This window comes from Branchiostoma lanceolatum, chromosome 13 (assembly GCF_035083965.1).
Source record: "Branchiostoma lanceolatum isolate klBraLanc5 chromosome 13, klBraLanc5.hap2, whole genome shotgun sequence".
Taxonomy (NCBI): domain Eukaryota; kingdom Metazoa; phylum Chordata; class Leptocardii; order Amphioxiformes; family Branchiostomatidae; genus Branchiostoma; species Branchiostoma lanceolatum.
This window is the reverse complement of record NC_089734.1, coordinates 10,972,037-10,985,713: the sequence shown is the minus strand read 5'-3', so window position 1 is coordinate 10,985,713 and position 13,677 is coordinate 10,972,037. Positions and strand designations below refer to the sequence as shown.

General features: G+C 41.4%; 1 protein-coding gene across 5 annotated transcripts in view; it reads right to left on the bottom strand.

Annotated features, from left to right (window-relative positions):
• LOC136447288 (calcitonin gene-related peptide type 1 receptor-like) overlaps positions 1 to 13,677 on the bottom strand; it is a 45,161-nt gene that overhangs the window by 30,608 nt on the left and 876 nt on the right. For 4 of the 5 annotated variants that reach the window (XM_066446022.1, XM_066446025.1, XM_066446024.1 and 1 more), the window contains exon 2: positions 12,971 to 13,095. The gene's annotated coding sequence lies outside the window, so the exon portion shown is untranslated. The remainder of the gene's footprint in view (positions 1 to 12,970; positions 13,096 to 13,677) is intronic. The other variant, XM_066446023.1, reaches the window with a different exon arrangement.

The window sequence follows — 13,677 nt, the reverse complement described above, 5'->3', positions numbered from 1 at the left end:
CAAAAGTCCTTGGCCTTCAAACTTACACAAACTGTGGTAACCTGTATGTTGATAGGAGTTATGGAGAATAATGGAGAGTTTATTTTAAACTTTTGCGATAACTTCATTTGTTAACTACTCATTCCACAAGTGGATGTTTTTTTTTTTTGTTAAACCAACTTGTGGAAAATCAGTTCCATCTATTTTTTGCTTCGCCGTAGCAAGTTAAGAAATCATGACAAGTTGAAATAATTTGTCTTCCTTGTGAAGAACTTCGGCAGCACTATTTGTCATATCTTCTGCATCAATCGGCTCAACTTTTTCCTTGAATTCATTCCTGAAACAAAATGGTTTCAAGTTTACCATTCTTCAGTGACATTTTTCAGCAGGGATTCAGCTTTGTCTTACTGATTAACTTCATAAAATGGCATCTGATAATTGATGATTTCCAAACTCACCAGCCAAAATGACAAGTGATCAAATTTTCTCTGACAGAAAGTTACCTCAACTGATGAGTGACAGCTACTCATAGATTTTCAGTAGTGACCAGGACATTTTAAAAATACCCCTCATCCATTCTACTCTATCATAACAAGAAGTTAAAATTTGTGAATCCTATGTAACATTATCTATTCTCACTCTAATATCAAAGGTCAAGATAGATATAACAAAACACATGCCCAAAGGAAGACAGCACACAAGTTACATAACACATTATAGACAATATCCAGGTAACTGATTACTATGGTTTGTAAGTCATTGACTTTTGGCATCCAATTTAACATTGAGTGTAGGACCAGCCCTATAGACTATCTAGATTCCCTTTCCCTTCGAAAGTATCACAATATCACAGTTACCTGGCTATAGAAAATGTCAGCGTTCACTTTATCATTCCCCGACTTTCATTTGCTTCTGATCTGTATGGATTTACCGTCTCTTACCGTCTCTAGAAACTATCCTCTGTTTTGGCAACGTCCCAGATTCGGTAGGGGATGTTAAGAGGGGTTCAAAGCTGATAGATTGCCTGGTCTATTCTTTGTAAGACCAACCTCATGGTATGTAATGTATCATCGTCTACACGGTGGATAAAGGGATATAGTGGCTCTCCTTCTAACCTATCAGTCCTCTCCAAGTGCTTTATGTTACAAAACCCTGTCTTTTATGTACCTTCCTACCAAAAATGGGTTCTAAACCCAACATTTGCGTTATCATCCTGGGCTTTAGAGGGGGTATTTGCCACCCAGAATGGCAAAAATGCATTACAGATGTCAAAAATCATTTTAACATTCATGTTTCGAATCATTCTACCTTGCAACATCATGCAATCAAACTGTTAATTTTTGTATCAATTTGTATGTGATTTCTCACTTTTCCTTCACTCTATGCTTGTTCAATTGTGTAAGTTATAGCTACGTTAAGTAGAATTTTGACTCCGAGAAGTTGTAGACTCAAAGACCTGGGGTGAATATATTTTCTAAAGCAAACATAGTTCAATTTTGGGAACTTCGTTTCTTAATCTACACCACTCGTTTCAGCATCTATCAAAATGGCGTAGATCATGAATCTTAAAAGGGCTTCCCACAATTTCATCTCAACTGACAGAATTGAGGGGAGATATCAACTTGAGTGGCACTTAACCAATTTACTTGGCATAAGTGCTAGATAATGGTGCATGATATAACAGGATGCGTGGGCCACCACATGTAAAGCTGAGAGAGCTTACCGCAGAATCGGGGTGGGGCGCCATAAAGTAATGAGCCGACAATCCTCAAAGTGCTTGTTAATTACCCGCATTACTAATTCCCTAGCCGCCGAGAGGAAATAAAGCTAAACGGTGACCTTTCACAGCGCGTTGTGCATCCTGTGATTGTATTCAACAAAACGCCCTTACTGATTAAACATAGACGTTTTGGGGGAACAAGATCAGTAATAGAAGAAAGAATCCAAAAACTACAAAATTTCTCAAGTTGCTTGAGTCACTGTTAGCTTGCATATCTTATTATCTAAATGTCTAACCTTCATCAAAGAACAAAAAAATAGTAGAGTAAAAACAGCATCCAATATTTTAATAGGGAGGGTGCATTGGTCTGAAATGCGAGCTTAAGTGTTAGCAAAACAGGAACGTTTTCAAGTAGTTTTTAACGTGATTATGATAATCTTTAAAAAAACCCGGACAGGGATGACTAGCTAAACCACATGCTAGTATGATATTTACAAATCTTGAAAATGTTCATTGAATAATGAAAAAAAAAATGTTTCTGAATTCAGCAATGATGGTGCATTGCGCTATGAGAACTCGCGGAAATCGGAAACGAACTATTATCAACAAGTAAAATAAAATGGATAAATGCACGTCAACTCTGTCACCAAGCTAACTAGTCAAGTTAATGGATGCCAAACTACGTCAACTCTTCGTTTGATAGCCAAGTTGAAAGAGTGAAAGCAATTGCGTCAAACCCTTGCCAACCGACACTTTCAAAAGGGTTAAAATTCACAATCACGCCCATATGATGGACTAATTGACGTCATTGCGACTCTGAGCGTGAAAAACACTCACAGCCTCATGAATAAGACTTGCGTGTTTCCCGTAACTTGACTGCTGCCGCACGGAAATTGAACGGGTGAGCCTGCACACTAACATGCTTCAATGGCTTAAAGTAAGAGATCAGAAGCCTTTTTGATCACGGAAAGGGAAATTAAAATGGAGCTGTGGGGATTAAAAGAGCAGGAAGCCCGTGAATAACGTTAGTAACTCTTTTTTACTTACGAAGCCATCTTTGGCATAATAATGTCAACATAGTCATGAGTGCGTCCATTGAAAAATACGCGGGGAAGTTGAAAATATCTGTCCTTGGTGCTGATATTATCATTTAACAACAACAGTTGTAGATTAGAAGAGCAGGAAGTGTGTGAATCACGTTTGGACATAAAATAGGAAACTCTTTTTTACTTACAAAGCCATCCTTGGCATGGTAATGTCAACATAGCCATGAGTACGTAAAGAAATACGCAGGAAAGCTGAAAGGCATCTGTCCTTGGTGCTGATTTTGCTATTCAACAACACCACTTGTAAAATTGACAGCGCTGCGCTCTGTACTACAACTGGTCACTAGAAAGAGTTTGTTACGCCTGTCAGCCAATCTGTAACGTCTTAATATTTCGCGGAAAAGCTGAAAGGCATCTGTCCTTGGTGCTGATATCGCTATTTAACAACAACAGTTGTAAAATTGACAGTGCTGTACTACAATCAGTCACTGAAAAGAGTACGTTACGCCTGTAGGCCAACCGGCAATGTATTAACAGTTCGCTAGTCATCATGAAAATTTCAAAGGTCACTTGAAATGCACACGCGTTGGTCCTAATGGAAAGTGGGAAGATGTTTTCTCTTCAGGGTGACGAGGCCTGCGTTTGGAACCGCACGTATATTTACGATGACTGAAATTGGAGCAATTGATCAACATCTCTATTTTATAGGTCGACAAGTCCATTATTTCAAGGTCTTATGGAATTATATACTGACCAACCTGCCAAAATCACACATACATAGAATCGCACGATAGTATTTATTCGTTCATGCTTGCTAATGTTATGGGCTATATTTGTTTTTCCAGTTTGAACTAGTACTCGGATTGTAAGTTGACACCTATACATAGCTAAATGTTATTTGGTTCTTCTATTCTTCTCAAATACAGGATGTGTGGCAGTTTTTGCTATGAACGAAGACCGGGATGTTGACGAGTTGGGTTATCACAGATAATACGAACAGCCATGAAAACCTTTCATCGGGAAATCACGGAACGGTGCCGAAGTTTTCTCAATACTGGGTGGGATTTGGACAACACCATTCGGTCTAAAGTTGGTCAAGAATGTGTACCAGAGGGCTGGCCATGTGAAATTATGTAGCATTGCAGGGTGCTTAAGACATGTAGGGTACTTTAAGACACGATTTTGTGTCAACTGCGCGCGTTAGTGCATGTGCAGCGCAGAAATGGAGGGTGTTCGGGTGTTGTTGACATAAAAATCGTGTCTGAAGTACCCTACTACACATTAACTCAGCCTCACATGGCTAGTACGCATTCTAGGCAAACCTGATACCGAATGGCGTTTTCCCAAATCCCACGAAGTGTTGAGAAACACCTCGGCAACGTGCCGTGATTTCCGAGTGAAAGAGGTGTAATGGGGTACTCTCTAAGCAGAGGAGTGGGTCCGGCTGGTTTTAGACGTGTTTTTAGCCGTTTTTGTCGGGCTTTTTACTTTGTTTTTTGTCATGTTTTTTTATGTCACAAACCCACACACACAAAAAAACATTTAAAAAACATAACAAAGTATAAAGCCCGACAAAACGCCTAAAACACGTCAAAAACCAGCAGGACCCACTCCTCTGCTCGAAGAGTAGTAATGGGGGAGTATTAGAACCGACACGTTTGAAATGAAGCCAGCGTGCCAAGTCACACCACGATACCGACACTAGGTGTGAAAATCACATCCCGCCCTGTCAGCACGCATTTCCTATATCCTTTCATTTCTGAGGTAATGCATCGGACGTGAGGCTACTAATGATAATGATTCTGTCCAAGGCCTTTCACGGGAAAAAATTTATGTCCCTGTCCTTCATACTTGCTATGAAAATGCACTTTTCGCAGTTAATGAGGCACTTTTAGGAAATTACGAAGGGTTGACACATGTCACAGCTTGAATGTACCCTCACTGGGGGTTTCTGATGGCTAATTTTACGACACAAGAGTCTATCCATTAGGAAAATTACACCACTAACATTTCACAGAGTCAATGGTGAAACTATAACTCCAAGCCGGCAACGAATATGCTGTCGATACATCAAAATACGTCGTCCAGAAAAACAAAATTTGTTATTGTTCTACTGACATTTCATCCGACCATACCACGCTTGTCAGAAAGTGACGGCTAAGAGGTATTGCAGGAGTATGTGTCAAAATGTACAAGCGTTATCATATTCCAACGAAATTATAAAATACCCACACATTGTCACCCGCCCCCAAGATATATCTAGTATTGCGGGTACTTGATTTGATAAATCTTGCCAACCTTTGTATCTACCGGTTCAGCCATTAGTTGAAAAAGGACCAAACGTCAAAGGTCCATGTGAAACATTCGTTATGTGTCCCTAGTATCGTTAGGTACCGACACAGGAACGAACATACGACTTACTTCTAAGACGTGGAGAACGTGGACGTTTAGAAAACGGATCAAACTATAGTAGAGTGGAACTCGTTGCCACCAAGTACTCATTAGATAGCTTACAGTACGCACCTACAGTTAAATGTTCAAAGTGTGACAGATCGTTCTGTAATATAACCAGCTGCCGCATGCATGCGAAGCTGGTGTGCTACACCGAAGGGCGGTTATACCAGCTTTACAGATACAGAAACGCCTCAAGAGAACTCAATACAATACCAGCTCGTTATGAAAATGGTTCAGTCATGATCACCGTAACCAAGACAGAGAAAACAGGTGGTACTTACTGGATGAGAAAAGGAAAACAGTGCAGCGTCCCTTTGTTTCCCCTTGCCAATGTCGCTGGAGGTTTGTCTAAAATACAGCTACATCAACCTTGGGATCAATCTGCTTAACCAATCGTAGCGAACAGAAAGTATCCTACTTTTAGGTCAGGACTCTGGAATGAAATTGGCCTCCAATGGGAATGAGCTCGCAGTGCTCACTATGGGCAAGTCTGGGGCATACCATTGCAAGTCTTTTCAGGGGTGCTATGGTGAATACCATATATTTGTCCATCTTTCTGCGAGCTTCGTACAACCGTGCTCACGCTATTCACATGGTACAATCATTCTATATTCAAGATTCATAATTCTGTACATGAATTTCTATACCAAGTTCCTCATTTTTCACGCACCCCTGAATTCCGTAATGGAGTCGTCCATTCAGACGATAATTCATCGTCTTTGTTGACAAAGATATAAATAGCGGATTTTGGACAGATTTCCTGTGGAAGCTCCGATAACTACTGATCCCCACCGGGTCACGACGTCACAAAAGATTGTATGGCAAACGCTTCTAATTGCATTGGATGTGAGTGCCAATACCGGTTATCGCCTCTATTATTACACCGTTTTCATATAATATGCGGGGCATAGCACTAGCTGTGATTGAACACGCACAAATTTCGAATTAAGTACAAACGTATCAGTTTTTCCACTATAGATATATCAAATACAATTATGTGCCAACCATGTTCTTTTAATTGAAGGTAACAAATATCCAACATCTACTTACATAATTCCACCAGGGTACATTATTCCGCCACCTTGAAAAGATATGCCTAAACAGATCTCCAACACAACGTCCCCCACATAATGCACTCCTGCATATCTAAACTGTGCATATCTGGGGGTGCTGCACTAGCGATTTCCCAAACCCACTGTTTTTCAAAGTGGCGGATTTATTTAACCCGGCTGATTAATGTTAATAGGGGTTATACCATAGTGCGCTCGCGTGATTGTTTTGTATTGACATCATAAACAAAAGTACTGTACATAGACAAAGTGGTAGCGCACTTAAGTTTACAAAACATATTTTGACGCCACCACTTAACATAAACAGAAATTCATCAATAAATACTAAATGATGACCAAACACAAGATCGTGCAGTACTAACAGTATGTCACTTAATATTTTGTGTCCTGACATTATGACGTCACTGCAGAATGGTATCCAGGCAAATCTTTATTGACGTTCCTACATTTTCATAGCGTGAAGCAACTTTTACTATCTTCTATTTTTATCGTAAGGTCGGGAACTTTCAGTCATGCACTGTTGTGTTATGAGAGTTATACATGCGTGGTTTTGACGTATGACGACGGACTTGAGTGACTGCCACTCAACGGTAAAACATATGACGTCAATACTTTTAAAAAGTATTTCATCGGAAACATGCAACAACGGGTATTAGGAACGCAAGGATACAATTTGTCCACACAGATCACTTAAATCATATACACTCTAACTATAGCCTTGTTTTACATTCTATAAAAAGTAGTGAAAGCCAATAAATTAAATGGTGCAGATTCATGTGGTACTGGTAAAAAACGTTTGTGAGAAGAAGGTAGAACACCACATCATTGTTAACAGGGCCGTATACTATTGATGGGGTGTCGTCAATATATGTACAAGCACCACCGCTTCAGTACACTAAATTCGATCTTTAAGCACACGCAAAAAATACGTAAAACATTGCTTTCATTGAATAGAAAATATGCATCTTTGCGCATGCTTTAATGTATTTTGAATGCATTGAATGCATTTTGTGCAGTGCTTGCCTGCCAACACGTAGCTGGTGTATGATCTGGGACAAATGGAATAAGATATGGATATAAAGGGCAAAAGTAGTATAAATATGTAATTTTGACGATAAAAAGGACAAGAAAATATCAGTTAATGCACATGGAATATCCATATACAGGCTATCCCGAAAACATTCCAACTGATTGAGATGCATCCGTGAATAGTTTCATCAGGTTGGTAGGTCACTGAATATAAAGGCTCTTTGTACACAACCAGGTGTTAGTGTTTTATTCATCTGACGTTTCGGTAACCGTCTGTTACCTTCCTCGGGGCAATTCTAACTGGTTCACTTTGACAGTTTCGTGTAGAATGCCTGTTACAATACCACCGAAATGATGGTGAATTTCAAACAGACCAGACACACTTTTAGCCCTACCTCCAAGCTAACTTCGTTTACAACCTACTTAAGAGCTTATGAACCTACCCCCGACGGTACTGAAAACAAGACAAGCGGAGTGCTGATGAACTTCGTGACCAGACTCAGAAAACGTCAAGCGGTAAGCTGTAGCAGGGATGCCGTGGACGTCGCGCAAAGCTCCCGCCCAATTTCTGAGCACCGCAACTTAATCTACCTCGTAGATGATGTGGCACAAATTGATTCCGAACTTGCGTCCCACTTAAACCGAGTTATGAGTCAATCGGGGACATAGATGGAGCAGAATTTTATAGCACTACGTCCTGAGGAATGTGCATCGGTAAACCCACCAACGTCAGAGCCTTATATCACGGTATATACATCAGAACTCCATCGTAATTCTTTACCAAGGTGGCGTTGGTAGGAAAGTCTCTTGAGCGGAAAAAAAATCGTCTCATAAAGACATAAAAACTTATCTGCGAGGTCTGTGAACTGTGGAGCAGAATAGAACGCGTTTATGGCGCCCCCCTTGCCTCACTCAAAGATTTAAAACCGTCGACAGCGGAAGTAGCGTCCATCTGTTGAAACGGCATGCTGTTACGGCATGGCAATAAAATGTAGCAAACCCTTAAGTGCACTTTGTGTAGCTGTGTCTATAATAGTGCGAGCGTCACTTTTCACCGGCAACCCAAAGAGTGGCAACGCGATGTTCACAGATGTATCAAAAGTGTCTGTGTCGTTTTTTTATTATCATTTATATGTAACCCTCGATAACCTTTACTATACCTAATGAAAAAGGTCATTTAAAATGAGCATTTATGAGTTATGAGTCTATAACCAATGTTGAACTATCAATGAACCATGTTCGTACTACGCACACGGTAAATACTGGAAAGCGAAAGAGGTGAGGCAACCTTTTTTTTCGTCGAAGATGCACTATTTTCAAAAATGATCAAACACATACAAGCAAAGGAGCAGACAAGGCGGCAACTTATATTCTATATGATCGCCGCCACTTAACAAGAAAAAGAAGTACGCTAGCAACGGCAGATGATTAAACAAGTAAAATATAATCCTCGACAAATATTCATATGAACATTTTTCACGAACCTAAGTCAAAACTACCATTGAATGCCTCTCCATGACAGCAGACTTCAAAGACCTTGAAGAAGAGGAAAATACATAAAACTTTATTCCCCCACCTCTCCTCTAACCCATTGACGCATGTATACATTATGGCACTTGCGTATCTGCCGTGCAACGTACAGCGACAAGTGCCGCCACGCTTCCGCGATCGTGAAGAGAAAAACAGATTATAGACTTAGCATAAGTCCACTTCCACATGCAATGAAACTTATCAGCTTTTTGTGCAGCTGCTTGCTAAATGTGGGAAATTCCATTATAAGATTGCAAATTGCTTTGCTGGTCTCTGACCGGTGGACGACCTTCTTCTTACGTGCGGTTCCCCGGAGTCAGGACGTTGCTCCGCCAGAGTCTAGTGAGTGTTAAAACCCTTAAATACAGGAGGTCCATTACAGTTTATCGTGGGCTAAATGATTTCCTTTCAAGTCAGGCCAGCATAAAACGCATACAAGGAGTCTGTGGGTGGAGATAAGCGTAAGTGATGGTTATGTACGGAAAGATATACGTCACCTACGGAGTGCCAAGGGTCAACCGTCCCTAGTAACTCCTTCGGTAAGGTCACGTGACCAAAATCACTGGTCCTCGGAACATGAAGAGGGCTGTATTGTGGACGGCCAAAACGATGATGATAACATAACAGTTATTTATCAATATCCCAGCTATGATCAATATTTCAGATAAAGACAACAGCACTACATTGTTGAAGATAACAGAACTCCAGAATTTGCCGTTCGAGATGTCGTCAGGAAAGGCCATTGAGCTGAAGAATTCTTCGAAGCATCTATATCTTGTATCTACAGGCAGCCAGGTTTGGATCGAGGGGTCGTGGGTTCGATTCCATGCAGCAGTGGGCCCAACGCTGTGTCCTTAGGAAGGGCAATTGATATGACTCACTTTACTCTACCCAGCTGTAAATGGGTACCTATCTTCGCTTGGGAAGGTAAAATACGGCGGAAGGGAGGGAGGGGCTCTGCCTTTCAATACCATGCCCAGGACACAATCCACTGCCCCTATGACCTTTGAATGGCTAAGGCCTAGGGGACTTTGACCGTAGTTTACGTAATACTATACCTTTCAGGCAGCAAAAACCGTATCTGAGGTGCGTGACCGGAGTATGTTGGTTAACTCAATGAAATGGCTCCCAACCGTCTCCCTTCCATCATAAAAATGGGACGCTATAAACTGCAGAAAGTAGGTTCATCTATCAAAATACCATGTCGTTACGACATAACCATAGGATGTATCTGGCTCCAAGTACGGTCTTTGCAATTGAGGCCGTATGCATAATGGTGAACCTCTTTCCTCCTTGGACCGCAAGGGCAGTAATACATTTACTAGGCAGTAAATTAGAGAGGCCGGGGCTTTGCAACATTTGCAGTGCGGAATCTGGTAGTTGGCGTCAAACTTCGGGCAATATTTTTTCGTTTGATATATGAGTTGCTTCTACAAGTACAGTGAAGTCGTTTGCCTGATAGTATGAGTGTGTTGTTGCATGTCGACATCTTCATGAGCCCGTTGAACTTGTTTCGGGTAGTCTTTCTCAGCAGACTCCATCTTCTATTTTATGTCTTTGAGAACAAGCTTGCTGAGGTACCTTTCGACCTATTGTGTACTTTGGGTCATATATGGTACACATATTGCAGAGTCTATGCAGTGTCTCTACAGACTGTGACAGTTTATCTACAACAAATACGTCTCCCAAGTTTGGTTCTTCTCTTTAGTAACGCTCTCAAATTGACCCAGATTTCTCGTCTTCTAACAGATGACCCAGACGGGTTAACATAAGTATCTAGACCACGATAATCGCATCTGATAGAAGTGATACCTGTTGATAGACGAAGGGGCTGTTGGGGAGGTCCAGGGAAAGGGCAAGGGTTAATGTAGACCATCCGTTCTTAGTTAATGTAAGGACCAAAACACACGGCAACCAGCAGCTGCAAGGCATCCGCCAACGCAGCACTTACTTCGCTTGCGACAGTTTCAGTCCACGGTGTCCAATTTACGGTAATCCGCTGGCTGAGAAATGGACATGTCAAATTAGGCCAGAAATGTTCCCTCGCAAATGAAGACGAAGAACGCTATTAGTGACAATTTTCGGGTACGGCCTAATTAGCTGTCTCCCTTGGCGTCACCTTGAGGATTATCAGAAGGCAGGAATAATGGGAATTAGAGCAGGTTTAATCATGCTTTAGCTGGGGATCTGCAATCAGGGAAAGGTTGCATACATGATGGGTAATCTGCATCACTCAGCCATGCGTCAACCATACACGGCATCGTCCAACTTTGCTGTCAATCAACAACCATCCTTAAATTAATGCCATGATATCCGATCGACCTTGGCCAACACACACACACACACACACACACACACATATACACACATACTTACACACTCACTCACTCACACACAAGCATTTGTGACAAAAAAATGCTATGCAGAAACAAGTCCAATGAAAAAGTAGTGAAGTGGTATAATTTCGGCCTTCTGTAGAAAGTCTATGCTGGATGTTGGCATTTCTCCCACTCCATCTCAATCCATCCAGCGTCCACAGATTAATCCAGTGACCCCTCTAGCCCCCACTCGGACGTCACAAACCTTATGTGACTTTCATGGAATACTAAGCTTCGCAGGAACGCAATATTAAAGTGGAATCAAATCAGACGGTCGCGCATGACCGGAGAGCAGGCCCGTTGGCGTTCGGATCTGCTGTACCAACGCAGACAACCCCGTGCAGATAGTACACGATAAGCAACTCTGACGTCCAATAACTTTTAATGGACATATATGGGACCCTTACATGACCTGCGATACATTTTCCGTTGTCAAGTTCATCATGTTTTAGTTGCAGAGGAGGAGTGAACTATGCGGAGTTCAGCCTACAGAGAAATGGAACGTACTTCGTGTACAGGATGATCCGGCCACCTGCAAACCCACTTATTTGAATATGCTGCATTAACGGTCGTCGTTAGGCTCTGTATCCTCAAACCAAAATTTAATCAACAAGTCGAATCAATGAAAAAACTCACGATGAAAATGGATCTTAAAACTGCAATTGCCAACACAAAGTTTAGACTTAACGGCATTAGTCTTTATAAACTGAATGACTCCACTGTTCCTATGACTTAACTTTATGCAGATTGCAGACACGTGACTCGCGAGTTAGCCGCAGATCAAGCATGTTCCAGATAATCTGTAGCGTCCTCCGTCTCTATTCAGTGATGGTTGTACCGTTGTAGGGCCCTGATGTATTCTACTCTTCATGATGAATTCTACTAGATGAAATTTCAAGCTAAAAATTTCACGACAATGAGAAATTTGCCTTGGTCTTTAACGTGCCGATGTGTGCCGGTGAAGGTTTGTCTCATGTAATAACAACGTTAAATGCAGATAACATGGGTCAAGTGCATGACAGGCGGTGCAAATATCATCAGCAAGAGCCTCCGGGAAAGACGGGTGCAGTTAGGCGACATAATCATGACATGCGTTAAAGGACTGATCAGTCAATGGGAAAATAAATGTCACTTGATGTAGCCTGATAGCGCTGACGGTGCGTTGGCCTGCATACTGCATAATGGACATATAGACTGGGGCGATGCTGTAGTCTATTCACATAAATGAAATAACAGCATGACAAGTCTTACATACATATGATATTTGCCATACATATATATAATCTATATGCTACATTTGTATATAGATGATAAACCGCATAGCGAGTGTGAGTGAATGTGTGTGTGAGTGACGGATTTTCTTCAAACAGGGAAGAGGGCGTTACGCACTCATACTTTCAACATGCACCCTCTTGCTTGTCCAGGCTTTGAGAACAGATTCTGCCCAAAGTGGAAAATGCAGATTCACCATGCAAGGGCAAAGGTGGCCAAAGTCTTCAACCGTGACTTGTCTTACCATAGTTTCACCACCAGAAAGTCTTAGAATATATCCCGTTTCAACATCAGATTCCCTGAAATTTCACACCATTGCATTGTCAACATCTCTATTTTACCCGAAAAACTACATGTATAATTGATGTGGCACTATTTCCACCTACTACTGGTATACTGTTTTCCAGTACTTAACTGAACCATAAAAGGTTTCTTGTACCATAAAAGGCATGAAAGTTTTCGACAGCTGGCTGAATATATGATAATGCACACCTGTTACTTGTTGTGTTCCTTCGTGCCGTCTACTCCGTATGGACGGTCTTCAGAGAGATCTCCCGGCTTACTGTCGCCAAGCTGGAGACTCGGGGGAAGACACGAGTTCAGTCTCACTGTATCACCTGTAAAATGTACACAAAACAACTGTAGTCTGGAATCCAGACTGTTGTCAGGGCCTACACAGGCTAACTCTTCGGCACCTGGGCCAACATGCCCCCGAGAAAATTTTGCGTCAGACCACTTGAGGAAGACCCTTAGCTATTACTTGTAGTTGATTCAGGCAGGCAAAAATCACCGGGGTGGGCTTGGTTAGCCAGGCGGAGATAGAAGCCTACACTGCCGAAGAAACGCAGCCCGGAGCATGGAATACTGGTGACTGAATTTTAAGTTTGCAATAAACCTATCGACAATCTTATGCTTCTTCGTGTTCAATACAGATCATCTTGAATATTTATAATAACCTATTATATTATTACCGAATATCAATAACGGTAGGTAAGATTTAATTCAAAGATAAGCAAAAGCCTACAACTGTCGAAAACATATCGCACACGACACTACAAAACAAAAACGTGACAAAAACGTACTGAATACACAACTACAATGTAAAATGTACAATAATCACATTTGTCTATTCTGTGTACGCGGTGAAGTAGAAGGGCACAGGAAAGTGTAATAAATTTACCTCACTGTTAGGTATACAT